Below are 20,958 nucleotides of genomic sequence, written 5' to 3'. Positions count from 1 at the left end.
AAATGATTACTACAATAATATTAATACAGTAATCATCTCATATAGTTCCAATTTTTTATAATGACACTGTTAGAATATACTCATCACATATTTTTTAATTAATAGTGAAATTATTTATTTATTTTGGATAGAGGCAGAGAAATTGAGAGTGAGTGGGGCTATAGGAATGGAGAGAGAGACCTGCAGCAGTGCTTCACTACTCTTAAAGCTTCTTCCCTACAGGTGGGGAATGTTGGCTTGAACTTGGATACATGTGCCCTGTAATGTGTTGTACTCTATCAAATGTGCCACCTTCTGGCTCTTTACTCTTTAATAGTTTTCAATAGTACAGTTCAGTCTCTCTAACTTGTCACCATAATATAATTATATCCTCAGAAATTACTCATCTTCTAACTGTCTCTCTCACCTTATCAGTTCACTCATATTTCCCACACTCCACTTCTCACCACTGCAACCACTAGTCTGTTCTCTACTTCTGTAAGTTTGGCTATTTGAGTTTATAAATTATTACTGAAATAGTACAATATTTGTTTTTCTCCACCTTGTTTCAAATAGTATAATACCCTCAAGCTTCAACTATGCTATTGCAAAGAGCAAGATTCCCAACATTTTGTGGCTAAATGATATTCAGATATAGATTTAGATCACAATTTTTGAATTTGGTAATCTGACAAACATACAGGTAGTCAGGATGTTTCCATGTATTGACAACTGTGAATAATGATACATAGGGCATAGCGGAGTTAATTTCCTTTAAGTATATCTAAGTAATGGAATGGCTTGACTGTGTGGTGATGTTATTTTTTAACATTTTCAGTTAAATTACTTGTAACTTTTTTTTCTCTTTCTTTCTTTCTTTCTTTCTTTCTTTCTTTCTTTCTTTCTTTCTTTCTTTCTTTCTTTCTTTCTTTTTAACCAGAGCACTGCTCAAGCTCTGGCTTGCAGTAGTGCAGGGAATTGAACCTGGGACTTTGGAGCCTCAGGCATGACAGCCTGTTTGCATAAACATTATGCTATCTACCCCTGCCCTACTTGTAATGTTTTAGGGTTTGTTTTATGAAAGAGAATGAGTGAGTGCATTTCAAATGTGATGCTTAAGATCTAACCCAAGGCCTCACTCATACAGGCCCTGTGATCTACCTGCTGAACAACTTCCCCTTCTTTTTAATTTTAATCTTTTGAGGAACCCCCCATACAATTTTCCATAGTAACTGCACCAGTTTGCAACAATTGCACATAATTCTTTTGTTATTTCCACATCTTTGCCAACACTTAATCTCATTTATCTTTTTATTAGTAGGCACTTAGAATGGCTAAGTGTTACGATACTCTACTAGCTTTCTTCAGTACACTTACCTTTGCTCTGTGATCCTGAAAAATTGACATCTGTACCTGGAAAAGGAAAAACCATGTTCCTCAGAGTTCCTTGCTGCAATGAAGACAGGGTAAAAGCATGTTAAAAATAGGTGATGGGAGGGAAGAATGTAAGCCAAGTTATTGGAAAAGAAAGAAACCTAGAATCTGTCCCTGGAGACTGAACCATAAATTTGGAGGCAGAGGTGGAGAGTAGCAACAATAGTAGCAGGAACTGAACAGCTGAGGCAGCAGGAATAGCCACATCATGGATATTCTTTCCTGACTGCTCTTCACTGCTTCTGATTTCAACAATAAAATCCAGTTTTCAGTCAATTTGATTGTCAGTTGATGTTGATGTTTTCTGCCTATAGATTTACTGTAAACTAAAAGTGGCTTAAAGTGAAGGAACGATAAATTAACTTTTTCTTTCCTTTCTCTTATTTTTTCACACTGAGGCTCCATGCCTTCAGAATTGCATCATACTTGTGCAGGGGCCATACTAATCTTCTCTGTATCGTTCCAATTTTAGTATATGTGCTGCCAAAGTGAGCACAGGATTGCATCAACAATTATTAGTTTTATAGCCTTTAATAATAATTCCTATACTACTAGAGAAAAGAATACTCTATTAATTTTGAGGGCCTGGAGTCACTGGTAACACAAAGCTTTATTATTATTATTTTGCTATTTTTTAATTTTCTGTGAGATTGAGTACATTTTCATATATTTTTGAGCATTTGAATATCTAACTTTGAAAAATGTCCACTAGACTTTTTTCCCATTTCTTCCTTATTTATTTGTTTTTATTTATTTATTTGCCTCCGGGGCTATCGCTGAGACTCAGTGTCTACCCTGTGAATCCACTCCTTCTGGAGGCCATTTTTCCCATTTTTATTGCCTTTGTTGTCCTTGTTGATGTTATTGTTATTCTTGTTATAACTGTTGTTGTTTGACAGGACAGAGAGAAATTTAAAAAGGAGGGGAAGACAGAGAGGGAGAGAAGAAGATAGACACCTGCAGATCCGCTTCACCACTTGTGAAGCGAAAGCCCTTCAGCTGGGGAACTGGGGGCTGGAACCAGGATCTTTATACCGGTCCTTAATACTTCGTGCCATATATGCTTACCCCACTGCCCTACCGCCCAACCCCCATTGCCTATTTTTAAATTGTAGTACATTTTTGCTATTAAATGTATGAATTCTCTATATGTTTTCATATTAACTCTTTATCACATATTTTATTTTCAAATGTTTTCTCTTTTTCTGTACACTTTTCAAATTTTTCATCATTTCTTTAGCTGTGCAGAGGCATTTCAGTTTGATGTTTTGTTATCCTTGGTTTATTTCTGGCTTTATTGATTATACTTTGAGTGTCATACTCAGACAATTATTGCCAAGGTCCAGATAAAGAAAGCTTCACCTATGCTTTCTTTGAGAGTAGTAGGGTTTTAGACCTTGTTTTTAATATTCACATATAGATCTATTTTTCTGTGTGGTATTAGATATTTTGCATTAGAACATTGCTTTCTCAACACTGTTTATTGAATATTTTATCTTTCCTCCATTGATTATTCTTGGTTCTCTTACCAAATATTAGTTGAATATATACCCATGAATTTATTTTAGTGTCATAGAGGGTGAGTGGCTTTGCTCTGCAGATGGGCAGTCACTGATTTGTCTCCTGCTCACGTGCTGCAGCTGTATGTCTGTACAATGGGTTTCATAGATGTCTATATTTTCTTACTGAGCTTCCAGCTTGGGGAGAAAAATGAAGATTATATATAGCAATAAGTGTGGCAACAAATTTGGTTTCCTACACGGGGAGTGCGATAAAATAGGCTCCATGGCTAATGTAGTTGACTGATCAGTGGTTCAAATCAGACGAAGCTGTCACCAATTTTTCCAAAGAGGGCTCAGTTCAATAACAAGGAGGCCTTTGCTCTGTCTTTTTCTAGTTGCTATACATCCTGATCTTTTCTGTTTCTCTCTGATTTCCAATGGTTAAGTCCTACAGATTTTTTTTTGAATGATCCTATTAAGTAAAAGCTGAGTGGACTTATTGAGAAGCATCTCACAGTGCTGGAGAAACTAACTGAATAGCCACTTTGTGTGCCCATTTGTTTTTTGTTCTTTATGTCTGGGCTGGGATAAAGTATTCCTGCCTGTTTCCTGAATTTTTGCAACATTGTTTTTTTTTTTTTTTTTTAAGAAAGGATTAATTAACAAAACCATAGGGTAGGAGGGGTACAACTCCACACAATTCCCACCACCCAATCTCCATATCCCACCCCCTCCCCTGATAGCTTTCCCATTTTCTGTCCCTCTGGGAGCATGGACCCAGGGTCATTGTGGGTTGCAGAAGGTAGAAGGTCTGGCTTCTGTAATTGCTTCCCCACTAAACATGGGCGTTGAGTGGTCGGTCCATACTCCCAGTCTGCCTCTCTCTTTCCCTAGTAGGGTGTGTCTCTGGGGAAGCTGAGCTCCAGGACACATTGGTGGGGTCTTCAATCCAGGGAAGCCTGGCCAGCATCCTGATGGCATTTGGAACCTGGTGATTGAAAAGAGAGTTAACATACGAAGCCAAACAAATTGTTGAGCAATCATGGACCCAAAGCTTGGAATAGTGGAGAGGAAGTATTAGGGAGGTACTCATTGCAAACTCTAGTGTACTTCTGCTTTCAGGTAAATATTTTGCACTAGTTTATGGATATGTGTGAATATAAGCTCTCTCTCACAGAAACTAGTGTATATCTACGTTTTGGGACTTTGTTAGAAAGTGAACCACCTGAGATGAAATTAGAGTATACTATAAAAGGAAAGGTCTCACCCGAGTAATGAAGCTGAAGGGTTGTCATTCCACACGTGAAGTCTCTGGACACAGTCTGAGGTGAAGCATGTTGAGGTGGCAATCGTTGCATTGGTTAGGTTGTGATCGGCGGATACAATATTATTTGGTATGGATTGGGAGAGGCATACGGGAAAGTGGGCCCTATCCAAGGGTTCCAGGACTGGGGGAAGTAGGGCTCTATAGTGGAGATGTGAGGTTCCTGCTGGCTTAGGGTTCCAAAAGACAATCGATAGTTAATGTTATCATCACATTATTTTTTAATTGGGTTAACTTTGAAAAGTCCTTTTGTTATGGTTTGATGTACAGTATCCAGTATTTTGTATATAGCTGTGCTACTGGATGCTTCTAATCTACTTGGTCTAGGCTTTTGAGAGAGTCCGCATATCAAATACACAGCCTATATATTTAAAAGATTCAGTTTGTCTTTTGAAAAACTTTGAGACATACAATTGATTTCCCCCCTCTCATATTAATTAACTACTGATTTATATGTCTACATTTTGCTAGGAGTGTACATAAACACCATTCCCACTACCAAAAGACTGTGACCCATCCCTCCCATCCACTCCCACCCCCGACTGGCCCAGGAAGTTGCATGTCTACCCCTCACCACAGGGTTTTTACTTTGGTGCCCTACTTACAATTTGATCAGGTCCTGCTTTTAGTTTCCCTTACAGATCTTCTTAGTCAACTTCTGTTGATGAGTGGGATCATCCCATACTCATCTTTATCTTTCTGACTTAGCTCACTTAACATAATTCCTTCTAGCTCTGTCCAGGATGGGTCAGAGAAGGTGGGTTCATTGTTCTTGATAGCTGCAGCAACATTGTTTTTTATATCCATAACTGCTAGTTGGTTTTCTTGTGAGAATGACTGAAGTTAAAAACTACCTAAGTAAAAAAAAAAAAAAAAAGCTACTTATGTCACCATATTTGTGGTATCACCTTCCTATGATGACATTTTTGTTAACAATGTACATGTATTTGAACCATGATAGCAAAATATGTCGGAATAATCATATCAGCAGACATAATTCACTTCAAAGAACTTCAGTTTATAACACAAATTCCTACTTGTGAGCAATATGTAAGAGGATTTTACATATTTTTAATTCAGGTACGTACATACAAATGTAAAAGAAGAAGAATTGATTAAGTTTACATCGCATTCTATTCTAGAACATTTCTTTTAAGATCTCAGACATTCTTCATAAGTTCACCTCAGCCCCAAAAGCAATTCAAAGCTTGCCATTTTAACAGAAATATAATGTTTTGGTATACTTGTTTAGCTACTTTTACCACTAACCTACTTCTTGAATCATATGCTTAATAGATCACCAAGAAGGCAAAAAGGAGACAAAAAGTGGATAAGCTAAAAAGAAAAAAAAGATCATGCTTAATAGTGCTATCTTGGATCTACTTAAGATAATTTATAGCCTGCAAGGAATTTCTTTTGCTCGTCTGTGCTCTTGTGTTTCCTAATACTCTACATGCTTTTCTATATGACATCACCTCAGAATTCTTTCTTTCTCTAGCTTCATACAAAACAGAAGATGAATAGATTAACTGTTTGGCTGCTAAACAGGTAGGCATATAAAAATAAATATAATTATTCATTGTTTTTCCACACTAAGTAATGAAGTGTAATATTCATCTGCAAAGTGAATGAAGTATCTCCAATTTCATTTTAATTTTCTACCTAAATCACTATACAAATAAATTATAATGACAACAAGATAGCTTATCAAGAGCACAACTGCTTTTCATGCACATAGCCCAAGTTTGAGTCCAGCCCTCACTACAACTGGGAAAAGTTGTGGTAGTATGGTTTCTTTTTCTCCCTTTACCTATATCTGTCTCTTTCTATCTAAAAAGATTTATTTGAATAAATGAATCCCCAACCATGACAAAAATTATGCAATTCACATTTACAAACTGGGGAAAAAAAGAGGTTGTGGCCAGTAAGTTTAAAAAGAATATTTAGCTGATTATCAGTGATGTTGAGCATATTTTCGTATGTCTGTTGGATCTTCAAATATCCTCTTTGGTGAACTTCTGTCCATATGCTTTCTCCACTTTAGGATGGGGTCTTTTTATTTTTTTTGTATGTTTGTTTTCTTTATTGAAAGAAACTGAGTTTGGTGAGTAGCTCTTCATATATTTTGGTTATTACCCTTTAGTTTGATGTATGACATATAAAGATCTTCTCCCATTCTGTGAAGTGTCTCTCTGTTTGGCACTCTGTGTGTTTGTTTATATTGTTTTGTGAGCTAAGCCAGAAAGAGGAGAATGAATATAGGCAGAACTCACTAATGGGCAGAACTTAAGAAACTGAAAAGGGGGAGACAGTAATTTGGACTGGGTTTGGTATATTGCACCAAAGCAAATGAGGGAGGGATGAGAAAGGCTGGGGATGTGAGGGTGAGTTTAGGGTCCTGGTGCAATATGGGGGGAAAGAACATAGGCTAGGGGTAAGGATGTTTTGCAGACACATCATGATTAGATGAGAAATTTTACTTATGTGCCCATACAATATTATGTGATATTGTAAACCATTAATGCCCCCAAATTAATTTTTAAAATAATATTTAATAAAACCTGAAAATGGTCAAAATATTTCTTTCTCTGATGGGGGATGTTTCCAATTATTGATTCTTGAGTACTAGAGAAACTTTCCTCGGGTTCCAAGATGGAAAGTGGTACATAGTTATGATGAATAAACCACAGGATGTCTTAAAACCAAAAAGGTAAAATTTTTCTTTCATTCCTAAAAATAAAAATGAATGCACCAATGAGCTGTTTTACAATTATAAATACTCTTTTGAGTACAAATCACCAAATGTTCATATTTTCATCCTAATTATCTAAGTATTTATAAAAATTCATTTTAATAAATTCAACTGAGGGTTTAGTAAATATGATTAACCATGATATATATTCATTAAGACATATATTTAATGTGAAGAATATTCCATAAGGATAAAGTACAACTAAAACATTTATCTAAAAAGTAAATACAATGAATACATATGATTAAAATCTAATTTAAAAATTCCTAAATGTTTGTAGGAGTACAACTCCACAAGGTTTCAATAAGGAGGGAAATGAGAACACTTATAGACAAGGAACCTTGGAACCATTCAGGGCATGAAACAGAGCAACAAGCACATTTATTGGGGCATGTTTATATAGCAATTTTGGGAAAACTTTCCCATAAATTTGGAATCCTTCACTCAGTTATGTAATTATTTGTCTTTTTAGTTTGAGGCAGTCTCTTACTCTAATCAGGGAGTATCCTGCCCAGTGACTCAAGGAAGACTGGTCCTGAAATGAGTGTAGCCTGAAATATTCCCAGTTGTGATCATGAGCTGTGAGCTCAAACCAACAAGGACTCAGAGGTACATAAGCTCCAGGACTATATATATATATGCTGAGGCAGTCCTTACTTACCATCACTGTCCAGTCTTACCATCACTGTCTTATGGTGAGGGTAAGGTCCTAGGAAGGCCTGCAAGACTACCTCTAACTTTGCATTTTGAGAGCTTGCTTGGAGGTTCTAGCAAGGGAGTGCAGCTACTTGTAGACCCTGGACTAAAGACCTAAGACAGGTCTATCTGTATTTGGCGATGGCGATCCTCTTCCACCGAGCACACAGCTTTAGGAGGGACGCACATGGAGCAGTGAGGGGAGAAGGGAACACCTGCCTAGATCAGCCAAATCAACCCTGGTGATCAATGGGGTGACCAATGTCTCAGCCAGATTGCCCTCACATCCTCACTTTACATTTTGTTACCAATCATTTAAACCTTATTCAGAGCCTCTACCAAGCTCTGATCTTTTATGTTCCTTTAGAAGGATATTTGCAAGAACATACAGTAAGTAGATTAACACAGTACAGAATCTTTATAGCTAGTTATTTCATTTTGCTCAAGACTTTAGAATTCATTTATATTGCTAATATTAGAACATGTACAGCTTCATATAATTTACTAGTATCTCACTATATAGGTTTGGATAGATTATCTGTTTATTCACTAGGTGATGGATATTAGGATTACTTCCAGATTCTGACTATTTTGATTGAAGACAGAATGAACATTCACATACAGATTTTCTTTGCTTTTAAATTTCTATTGCTGTATAACGAATCACCACCAACTTGGTGGTTTAATAGAACACAAATACGTTATTTCAGTGTTTCTGTGGATAAAAAAAAAAAACTAGGCATGATGATTATTTTCAGTACAGAATTTCACTTTAATTCCACAATCAAGTTTTGGTATGTTGGTGTTGAGGTTAAGGATTTTCTTTAATCTCATGTTTGTTGACAGAATCTGGTTCCTTAAACTTATAGGGCTGAGAATCCTGCTTATTTCTTGACCATGAGACTCCTTAATATAGCTGTTTGTTTTTTCTTAAGACAGCAGAGGGAACTTTCACTCAAGAGGAATTTCTTTCTCTTCTTTAATCTTTTTATTTATTTATTGTTGTATACAGAGAGAAATTTAAAGGGGAGGGGGATAGAGAGAGGGAAAGATACAGAGAGACCTACAGACCCGTTTCACCACTCAAAGTTTTCCCCCTGCAGGTGGGGACCAGGGGCTTGAACCCAGATCTTGGTGCACTATAATGTGTGCACATAACCAGATGTGCCACCGCCTTACCTTCAAGAGGATTTTCTCTAAAGTCAAGTTTTGCATAACTCAGTCACAGAGGACTATCCCATCACCTTTATCAGTGCAACCTAGTTAGGGAGTGACAGGTCCTGCCCATAGTAAAGATGATGAATTTTAAACAAAATTAATCTTTTACTTGCATTTTTCACCTCAAGCAGCATATCCACTAGTATTATAGTCTAATAAGAAGAATTAGAGACTCAACAAATCATTCTTCTCTTATTCTTCCTTTTGTAAAATAATTTTATTTGTTATTAATGGTTTGTTGCAAGATAAGATTACAGTGTATATTTCCACACCACACTCACCTTCAAAGTTCTGCATGCCTACCCCCCAACCTCCAAAGATAATCACCATAGTTCTCACAAGTCTTACAGTTTGCTTGTTTTTGTTTTGTGTGGATGTTTTAATTTTTTGGAAAGTTCATGTAAATCAGATCTCAAGATTTCACATATGAGTGAAATGATCTGTTAGTTGCCTTTCATCTCTTTACTAAGCATAATTATTATAATATGATAAGAATATAATATAATAATAAGCATAGTAACCACCTCCAGTTCCATCCATTTTTTTTCAAATGACACTATATCCTTTTTTTTTTGGGAGGGGGGTCCATTCTCCCAGAGGGTTAAAGAATAGGAAAGCTATCAAGGGAAGGGATGAGATACGGAGTTCTGGTGGTAGGAATTGTGTGGAGTTGTACCTCTTTTATCTGTGGTTCTTGTCAGTGTTTCCTTTTTATAAACAAAAATTATAAAAAAAAAAAAAACAGAAACAGAAAGAAAGAAAAAGACACTATATATATTTTTTTATTACAGAGCAGTATTCCATGGAAAATATACCCCTTTAGCTAGTAATCTGTTGATGGGCATTAAGCTGCTTCCACTGTTTGGCCATTATGAATAATGCAGCTATGAACATAGGTGTGCATATGTCTCTTCTAATTAGTGTTTGCCTTTCCACTGGATAAATGCCTAGCATTTATTGCCATTGCTGGATTCTGATTCTTCCTTATGAAACATTTAAGTATAAGTTAGAAAAGAAAACATTTTTTGAATATACAGCGAATTTCAGAAAGTAAATCTCAAGACTCTTATGTGGGAATAAGAAAGATGAAAAATAAGATGAAAAGTAGACTGCTCTTTAGAAATTCTTGAAGAGTGGAGACATTGGGCTTATCACTGAAGAAAATATATTCCAGGTGCTGGGTAGTAGCACAGCAGGTTAAACACACATGGCAAGAAAATATATTCAAACATGGTGTAGGCGCTGGAGGTTGGTTCACCCTGTAAACTACACATCTAACCATGTTTGAACCCTGAGTCCACCAAGTGGGAACACCTTTAGAGGGAAGTTTCATGAATGATAGAGTGCTACATCTCCTTCTCTGTTTCCCTCTCCCTCTCTATCTCTCAACCTCTCTGTAGAGAAAAGGAAAGGTAAAATATTGTGGTTGGGCATGGTAGAGTCATGCAAGCACTAAACCCCAGTGATAGCTTTGGTAACAAAAACTAAAAGGATATCATATAATAACAATAATGGTGGTGGTGGTGGTGGTGGTGGTGGTGGTGGTGGTGATTGCAATAGTAGTAAACTAAGGACTGGGAGATAGCATAGTGGTTATAGACTTTCATACTTGATGCTGCAACATGCCAGGTTCAATACCAGACACCACCATAAACCAAAGTTGAATAATGCTCTGGTTAAAAGAAAAATAAAGGAATATTTGAGGTATAGGATGAAAGAGAACACAAAGAATCTGTCAAAGTAGTACAGAAACAAATACTTATTTTTAACCTAAACAAGTTCTCAACTATGAACTAACTGTATCACAAAAATAACAAAACTGCTTATTTGCTTTATATGAGATTTTGTAGGTTCATTTTCTCTATGCAGGGTCACCTGACAGTTCTTAGTACTTCCCTGGCACGTTTTGTAATCCACATCCAATTCATTCATGGCTAATAGAAAGAACTATATCCAGCATGTGGATAGGAGGAATGTGAGTTAGGAGTCTAAACATATCATCCATCATCTCTTACATATGCTAAGCCATTCGGGATAAAAAGAAAGGAACATAGCAGTGTTTTTTTTTTTTTTTTTCACTTGGTTTCATTGATATTTCTCTTGACTAACAAATGTAGGTCAGGTTTGTAATGTGCCAATGGCAGTTATTTCAATGGTTATTTCATGTTCCCTTTTTCCAAACTTTTTGTAGTTAGAGGTCAAGTGAATTACATCTGTCCTTTCCAGAGAAAAGCATTATTTACCAGTGAAAAGTCCTCTCTGTCTTTCTTTCCCTATCACAGGGTTAGGAGAGACTTTAATATAATTTTTAAATTTTGTTTATTTTGAATAGAGACAGAGTGAAATTTAGAGGATTTGGGAGAGGTAGAAAGGGAAAGAGATACACCTGCAGCCCTGCTTAACCACTTGGGAAGCCTTCTTACCCCAGAGATGGAGACCAGGGGCTTTGAACTTGGGTACTTACCCAACATGTCTGTTCAACCAGAGGCACCATTTCCCAACCTCTGGGGAGAGTTTTGTGTCCTAGAAGGTTCAGATATAAAACTGTGAAAACAGTCAGCCAGAGTCCCAGAGTGACTATGTATCCAAAACTGTGCAAATTCCTACAAGAAGTGTTTACCGAGCAAGAGGGAATTATTGTTAGGTTAAGTCACTAAAGCATCTGAGTTAGGGGACCAGGCGGTAGCGGTTAAGTGCATATGGTACAAAGCACACCAACCAGAGCAAGGATCCCAGCTCGAGCCACTGGCTCCCCACCTGCAGGGGGCTCGCTTCACAGGTGGTGAAGCAGGTCAGAAAATGTCTATCTTTCTCCCCCCCCCCCCAGCCCTTTCTCTTTCGATTTCTCTGTCCTATCCAATAACAGCAACAATAATAATAAAAACAACAATAAACAACAAGGGCAACAAAAATAGCCTCCAGGAGCAGTGGATTCACAGTGTAGGCACCAAGCACTGGAGACCAAAAAAAAAAAAAAAAAAGGTTAAAAAAAACATTTGAGTTAATTCAATACTTCATATTTTAATAAGGCTACAAGCATAGTGAAGTAAAGAATTGCGGGACTGGGCGCTAGCATAGTTAAGAGCACATAGTTAGAAGTGCAAGAACCCATGTAAGGATTAAGGTTTGAACACCGATCCCCACCTGCAGGGAAGGTACTTCAGGCAACAGCGAAACAGGTCTGCAGGTGTCTATCTTTCTCTCTCCCTTTTTATCTCTCCCTCTTCCCCCTATTACCCCTCCTTTCTCAATTTCTCTCTGTCATATTCAATAAAATCAAAAAAATGACCACCAGGCGCAGAGGATTATAGTGCCAGCACCAAGCCTCAGCAATAACCCTGTAGGAAAAAAAAAAGCTAAAAATTACAAGAAGAATTCAAATAAAGAAAGTTGTTTTATCTAGCTATACCACCCCCATGAAACCACATCATGGACAGACTATTCAGTTTAGCTTCATGTTTACGTGTCATTTAAGCATGGTGTGGATAGTAACTATTAGAAATACCATCTATTATGGATATTTACATATTTATAAACTTCACACCTACACCAATAAGCACATTTAATCATAGATCAAACATTCTATATTCTGAAATTTTTAATATAGAAAAATTGAAAAATCAATACAAGCACAATTTCAAGCCTCTTTCACAGAGTGAATTAAGTACTTAGAAGTAAAGCCAGACTGCCCTTGAGGAGATCATATTTAAGTGTTTTTCAATATCATTTGACAGATGTGATTAATTAGAAGATGTCTACAACTGTTATTAAACTCAAATACACAAGTAAACATCCAAAACGTCTTTCCAGATGGTCTTTGGGGAGTGTAACATAAATTTTTCATAAAAAATATTTGCTTTGCCATCAATCATCTATCCCTAACTAATAAGTGCCTCCATCCTCTTGTCTCAATTGTTCTATTAATAATTTGCTACAGTGTCTCTAAATTCTTTTAGTAGATGTTATTTTTCAAAGCTAGCATGATTTATGAGAAAAGGCAATCTACAATATTCATTTTTAATGTTTTATTTTTATTAATCTAATATATATATACATATATATATTCCTCCAGGGCTATCTAAAATATTCTTTGACCACTGGATTAAAACACCTGTTGCTCTGGGCAGGGGGGTGCAAGTCTTGTCGTCTGTAGCAGAAAAGTATGGATAATAATATTAACATATAAATAAAATACTCAAAATGTTCTCTTTATACTAGTATATAGGATAAACTACATAATATCACAGTTCACCAGTACAAAGGATGTCATCTAAAATGATTGGAATTAAGCAAAATCATCCTTTAGTCTAAGAGATGGAGATTTAAAATGTAGTAAATATAATCATCCCTTCCAGATAGCTATTTCAAGTTAAGTAGTTTACCATGTTTAGAAAGTCTTCACTAAGAAGAGTAGAAGTGAAGCAATAGGTATAAAAGTTCAGTTCTGTACAATCAGTGCATTCATTAATCAACTTCAAGTAATGGACTTGAACTCTAATTCCACTATTGTGGACAAACAAAAGAAATTTCCTAAAATGTCTGTTAACCACTAGGCTTTGGGAGGAAAAAATGGTTGAATGTGGAAGTAGCTTAGATTTTTATGATTTGAATCTCAGACTTATGATGAATTAATTCTGTTAATTTGTTCTGATGATGTTCTTCTGATGTGTGTCAATTCAGTTACAGAATTTAGCCTATTGATTTTTTTTCTGTCATTATCAGAAGCAATTAAGGAAGCTCTCAAACAACAACAAATAACATACTGGTTCTCATGCATGGCATTTATGTGCATGACACAGTATGCTGAAGATCTGAAAAAACTGTAATAGAATTTACAATAAAAGAGCTAAAAGGCCAGGTTTGCATATTCAGATTCATTGAAGGATTCAACAGAAGAGAAATTAATTTTACAGTTTCCACCCTCCTTGAGAAGAAGTTGTTTCAGATAACATTTCCTATCACTTGTATAGTAAATTTTCCTTTCTCTTTCAGCCTCAAGAGTCTTACACTGACAAAAAAAAAAATGTACAATGCATTGGCAAAAAAAAAGTGTAAAATAACTTATACAGCATTTAAGTGAAATTCTATACTTTCAACTGCATACAGTTCGCCAGGGGGTGAGGGTGTCAATCTGGATTAGTAAAATTACTGTTCCACACAGTAATTTTAAAAAATATCTTTACCCTCAAATACATCAATGATTTCTAGCCAGGTTAATACATTGTTGGCAAACAGAAGCCTTTGGGGCATGCCTTAATTAACAAGTATGATAAAATTTGAAGTAGATCTAGGGGACATAATTAAATTGCCTCCTTCTAGAAGACTTGAAAAAAGACTTTCTGCAACATAATTTCTAACTAGTTGTTCAGTAAATAAGTCTGTTTTCATGGAGTAGGGGGAAAAAGTAAATTTTAAACAATTCAGCCTTAAATTGCTATATTACTAATCTAGACCACTGATCTATAGTGGTCTAGACAGAAAACTATATATCCCAAGTGTCCAGACAATAGTACTTCTCTATGTGGACTAATTTAGAAAAATATGTGCTTTTAATTTGAATATTTCCAAAATAACTATCGTATGTTATTCCCCAAATGACTTAACCCTATTGCCTATGTAGGATATCCTATTGGAGATCTCCCAGAGGAGATATCCTCCTTTCATACATAGCAAATTTCCATTCTTCTGTCTTAAATCCTGCAGTCTCACTGAAAGCAAGAATTAATTACATGAGAGTAAGTACTGGATTAGAGGACATATTTGAAATCAATAAGGTAATGATTTACTCAGTACACATGAGTGAATTTGCCCTTCCCTTGAGGCCCTTCCTCTGGCAATATACCACTGCCATGTAACAGCCATGTGTTATCTGCTTTCCCCACAGAGAAATGAAGACAATTTCCAGTAAGGAAAATGTGCTAAGTTTCCAGTTCCTGGATTTAGTCTTACAAGTAAATAAGCAGATAGTTTATGAAAGCTCTAGAAAACATTGTGATGTGTCCTATAAATCCCTCTTCAAGGAGAAACTTAACTGCTCAACTGTGAGGAATATGGTTAGTGATACCTTCCAGCTGTTAGTTACAGCAAGTTCTATCTTGATTTTTGATTCAAGGTCAGACTTATGTTGGATGCTCATCAAAGAACTGATTAAAAGTAAAAGACTATACCCAGTCAACTTTCTTCTAACACAAATCTTTGCTTTGGGGCTCCATCCAGAGCTGAAAGAGACAATCTTAGTTCTTCTGTCTGGTAATGTCTGATTGCTTCTTCCCTATTTTATTTTTCTTTCATAGCTATTAACCTCCATCAAAATGTAACTCAGCATTTGCTTCCTAGATAACCAAATGAGCACAGAGGTCACCAGAAATTGTACAAGAATGCAGGAAATAAGGTATGGACACTGTCACTCACTTCTCAGCAGATGATACAAAGAAGCAAGTGGAATATGAGCATCTTCTGGTACAAAGGAATGTTCCAACAGTTAAAGCATTCATCTCTTATCACCCAGGAGACTGGTGAATGACTATGCCATTAAACTGTGAAGATTCATGTATCTGAACCATATAGAGTGTTTGTTAATTAATATAAAGAAATTAAAGAAAATAAATGATTTTCACTATGTCCATTATTGCCATAAAGACAGAGAATGAAAATCTTAGAGATATTATCAGTACTAGAGAGCTTACTGTCACTTCTGTAGCAAAAAAGCAACACTGGGAAAGCAGAAAAAAATGAAGGGCAAGAACAATAATCAATAGTCAGAGTTGCTATGCTTCAGATGTGGCTGGATTATTTATGCTGAATTTATTTTTCTTTTTATTTATTACTGAATAGAGACAAGGAGAAATCCAGAGAGGAGGTGAAGATAGGAAGGGAGGGTGGTGAGGCAGGTGGTGGCACACGGGGTTAAGCACACATAGTATGAAGTACAAGAACCTAGATGCCCACTTGCAGGATTACTTCACAAGCAGTGAAGCAGGTCCACATATGTCTATCTTTCTCTCTCCCTCTCTATTTTACACTTGGCTCTCAATTTCTCACTATCTAATAAAACAGGGGGGGAAATGGTTAGCAGGAACAGCGGATTTGTAGTGTCAGAATTGAGCCCCAGCAATTACTTTGAAAGCACAGAAAGGGAAGAAAGAAAAGGGAAAAAAGAAAAAGGAAAAAGGAAATGGAGAAAGAAAGTGAGACAACTGCAGACTTGCTTCACCACTACTAAAAATTTTCCCCTCTGCAATTGGAGACTGGGGGTTTGAACTAGGATCCTTGAGTGCTACAATGTGTGCACTTAACCAGGTGAGCCACTGCCTGGCCCTGTGTCTTGATTTTCAATCAAGGCAGAAATCTCAGCTAATGTGAAGGTCTTATATAGGTAACGTTATAAAATTGTTGTATGGTATAAGGCGATATTTAAAGATACTACTGGAGAATTTGAGGCCCTATTATTTTCTGAATATTCGATGTTGCCCCACTCCTCTACACAAAGAACTAGCATTCCTACCATGTGCAAAGCTAACACAGAAGGCTCAGGGCTGGGCACCTGTGGTGCACCTGACTGAGCACACATGTTACCATGCTCAAGGATGCAGGTTTAAGCTGCCAGTCCCCACCTGCAGGGTAAAGGGTTCACGAGTGGTGAAGTAGTGCTGCAAGTGTTTCTCTTTCTCCCTCTTTATCACCTCCTTCTCTCTCTTTTTCTCTGTCCTATCAAATAAAAGAAAAAAATAACATACTGAGAGTTTTCCCATGAAAAGCAATGTATACACTTGAAGAAGCTTCTCTGACTTTTTCTAATCCTTGATTCCTGAAAGTAGAGCATTCTGATTTGCTATGATGCCGTGTTACCTGGGTGGGGTCTGGGGTTGCTGGAAGTTAGTTCATATAGATTAAGGGTAATAGTGTTCTCAAAACCAAAAATTTAACATTAAAACAATATGAAATAAGAATGCATAATTTTGGGAGTCCAGCGGTAGCACAGCGGGTTAAACACAGCTGGCGCGAACGGAGCGAAAGGACCTGCTTAAGGATCCCATCCTGGTTCGAGCCCTGGCTCCCCACCTGCAGGGGAGTCGCTTCACAAGCGGTGAAGCAGGTCCGTAGGTGTCTATCTTTCTCTCCCCCTCTCTGTCTTCCCCTCCTTTCTCCATTTCTCTCTGTCCTATCTAACAACGACGACATCAATAACAACAACAATAACTACAACAACAATAAAAAAAAAAAGCAAAGCGAACCAAAAAAAACTATTATTAAAAAAAAGAATGCATAGTTTTGGGTAGTGGAGGGAACTTGCAGCAAGTATTAAGATATACAATGAAGTCAAGAAAGTATTAGCCCTATTGACAAAGGAAATAGGTTATACCCCAAGGGGTTATAATAAGGAGGGTGTAAAGGTACACAGGGGCCAGGAAAGAACTTGTAGACCTGGACAAAACAGAAGCCCAATCAGAAGAGCTGAACTATAATGCACAATAAAGATGTCTTAAACTTAGAGATAGTAATTAACATTTTGACAAACATCCAGGAAGCAATGCAAATTTGCTACTAGGATTTTTAACAGAAGCCAGGAAAAAGTCAACCAGGATTGAAATACCTGAATTGTTGTAGCAGATGGTAATGGAAGGAATTAAAGGGCTCAGAGATTTGAGTCTGATGGAACAGTTATGTTATGTGAGACCACCAAAACACAGAGAAGATCTAGAAAACACTGATCTCACTGACACATGGATCTGAAAACAAACAAAACTTAAATTAAAAAATATATATATTAGATGTGTGCTCATCAATGTTAGAGGGTAGGGACAGGTGGAATTAAAAAAAACATGATTGAAAGATACAAACTACTAGTAATACCATATTGAATATTGTCACTATATCTAATAGTGGCTTTATGATATGTAGGAAAGGTGTTAAGAGAGTAAATCATTTGATTTCTCTTGAAAAGATTTCTTTTTTCTTATATATCAAATCTATATGAGAAGATAAATGTTAATTTGTCATAGTAATTATTTCACAGATAAATAAGACAGACCATAACATTCTGTGTGTTAAACTTATACAGTGATGAATGTCAATTATTTATCAATAAAACTGTAACAATGTGCTGTTATGAGCCCCATAACTGTCATAAAATGTTCATTTAATAGCTGTCCTCTGCAGGCTAGGGCTGATGGTAGAAGCTGTCATAGAAACTAGATTGCTGATAGCAAAGAGGATAGTAGGGCCCTGATGCAATAAAGGCCAGGTGGTGTGGCTTAACTGCAAGAAACCAGGGGACTATGGTTATTTTAATGAAAAGCAGACTCAGAGTGGCAACAAGGAGTGCCTAACCACTAGAAAGTTATAGAAATAGTTAACAAAACATGGCACCCCCAAATACAAAAAAGGCAAACATCAAAAGAACTGACAACATACATGATTACACAAATTAGCAAGAGGCAGAAAATAGAAAAGTAGAGGCTAGGAAGGAAATATAAAAGACTGGCTTTGGAGGTGAAAGAAGTAGAATTTTTGTATAATGGATATAGGGCTTCCATTTCAGATGGGTAGATTTTTCAGGAACTGGATGTGGTACTGGCTGCACAACAGTTCAAATGTATATAATACCAATAAATTGTTTTAAATGATTACACAATGATATATGAAGGAGAAAATGAGCAAACTTCTGTGAGAGGTGATTCCAAAATGACTCCATGATCACTCTTTTCAGTCAAATTAGTTTTTAGAACCAGAACCTATTAATTGACAGAGTGACCAAATCCTAGTAGGAAATATAGCATGGTGGCAAATATACAGTAGTAGGATTCCCTGACTTTCTACACATAGCCTTGTGTTATTTACTTAAACTTTTTGGTACCAGAGAAAGAGGAATTCCCAGATATCTAAGGACACAGGACTGAATATATCATTGATATCAGAAGACACAAAGGTCATTATGACCTGTATATTAAAGTGGAAACATAAATGGGATCAAGATGCTAAGCATAGTCCTTAACAAAGTCAGTCAGTAAAGTCAATTCAATAACACACTCTGTGAGTGTGTGAATCCAGTTAATAATTGACATTATTGACTATTAAGTAAATGTACACACTGTATATGGAATCCATAGAGTAAGAGTCATCTTATAGGAACAGCGAAATGGAAGCCTCTAACATAGCATCCAAACCAGAGAGACTCCTTATAGAATAAGAGATTGTTGCATTTCATACATCAGATATGAGACTAAAAACCAAAATATATGAAGAGCTCACCAAACTCAACAACAAAAAATAAATGACACTATCAAAAAGTAGAGAGAGGATATGAACAGAATATTCACCAAAGAAGAGATCCAAAGAACCAACAGACATGAAAAAAATGCTCCAAATCATTAATTGTGAGAGACATGCAAATAAAGATAACAATGAGATACCACTTAACTCCTGTGGAATGCCATATATTAGAAACGATAGTAACAACAAATGCTAGAAAAGTTATGAGGGTAAAGGAGTCCTCCTGCACTGCTGGTGGGAATAAAATGACCCCACCCCTTTATAAAGCAGTCTGGAGAACTCTCAGAAGGCTAGAAATGAACCCAAGCTGTAACCTGAAGATTCTTCTCTAGGGGGTATATTCTAATAAAACACACTCATCCAAAAAGATCTGTGCATACCTATATTCATAGCAGCACAATTTTTAATAGTCAAAAACTGAAAGTAAGCTGGGTGTCCAACAACAGATAAGTGACTGTGTAAATTGTGCTATGTATACACAATGGAATACTACTCAGTTATTAATAGTAAATTCGCCTTCTTCACATCATCTTAGACGGAGCTTGAAGGAATCATGCTAAGTGAAATAATTCAGAAATAGAAGGAAGAACATGGGATTATCTCACTCATGGACAGAAGTTGAGAATTAAGAACAGAAAGGGGAAACACAAAGTAGAACTTGAACTGGAGTTGGTGTATTGCACCAATGTCAAGGACTCTGGGGTTGGGAGGGTTGGTAGAGAAAGCTCTCAGGTCCTCTTTCATGAAGATAGAGAATTGCCTAAGATGGGGGTGACAGTATTTTACACAAAACTGAGAAATATTACACATGTACCAATATTTAATATTCCTTAGATTCTACAATTTTGAAACCATCATTGGCAGAAAAAATACAGTGTGGAGTTTAAGCATAGCACCACCAAAAAAACTAAAGTACCTATTATGATTATATGTTCTTATTAAAAATAAAGAAAAGAAGGAATAAAGAATGTGTGCCCTCAACTTGGATTAACAACGGTAGAGAATTTTCTATCCTTTGATGGGAGGCTGGACAACATACTCTATGCTACACCTGAGGAAGATGGGTCCTGATAGGGGCAGCTTAGAAGGCTCCTACTTATGACTACAGACTGTGAGCTCAGATGTAGGGATGCAGAGGTCACATAGGCTCCTAAGCTGAATATGAGTGCCAAATCACATCAAATAGTTGGGGTTTACAGTCAACAATATGTATACACCTTTCCCATACTTGAGAGTTACTCTCTTCCCTAATCCAGCTTTCTGATCCTTTTCTCAGCCATGACATCATCTCCCCAGACAATAACTAAGATCCACCTGCTTGTCAGATGTCAGGCTCAGGAAAAAAAAATGTATAGTCATGGGATCTTTGGAATACAACTACTATAACTATCTACAAAATGGAGACCCCCCCCAACTCTTCATATGAACTTTTCCAGCCTTTAGGTTCATGATTAGTCAAAAAAATTTTGTCTCTATATGTTACTCTGTTTTCAGCCACCAGGTTCCAGATGCTAACATGATGTCAACCAGACTTGCCTGGGCAGACGACCCCACCAAAGTGTCCTGGAGCCCTGCTTCCCCAGAACCCCACTCTACTAGAGAAAAAGAGAGAAAGGCTGGGAGTATGGATCGACCTGCCAACACCCATGTTCAGTGGGGAAGCAACTACAGAAGCCAGACCTTCCACCTTCTGCACCCCATAATGACCCTGAGTTCATACTCCCAGAGGGATAAATAATAGAAAACTATCAGGGGAGGGGATGGGAGCATTCTGGTGGTAG

The 20,958-nt window shown here is 36.8% G+C and overlaps 1 non-coding gene across 1 annotated transcript; it reads right to left on the bottom strand.

Moving 5' to 3' along the window:
- Nucleotides 1–1,802: 1,802 nt before the first annotated feature.
- Nucleotides 1,803–1,909, bottom strand: LOC132540033 (U6 spliceosomal RNA). Its single transcript, XR_009551314.1, has one exon. It is a non-coding gene; the product is annotated as a U6 spliceosomal RNA (small nuclear RNA).
- Between the last annotated feature and the right edge of the window lie 19,049 nt (nucleotides 1,910–20,958).

Source organism: Erinaceus europaeus, chromosome 8, assembly GCF_950295315.1.
Source record: "Erinaceus europaeus chromosome 8, mEriEur2.1, whole genome shotgun sequence".
NCBI lineage: Eukaryota > Metazoa > Chordata > Mammalia > Eulipotyphla > Erinaceidae > Erinaceus > Erinaceus europaeus.
The sequence above is the reverse complement of the archived record's forward strand: the minus strand, read 5'-3'. Positions and strand labels throughout refer to the sequence as shown.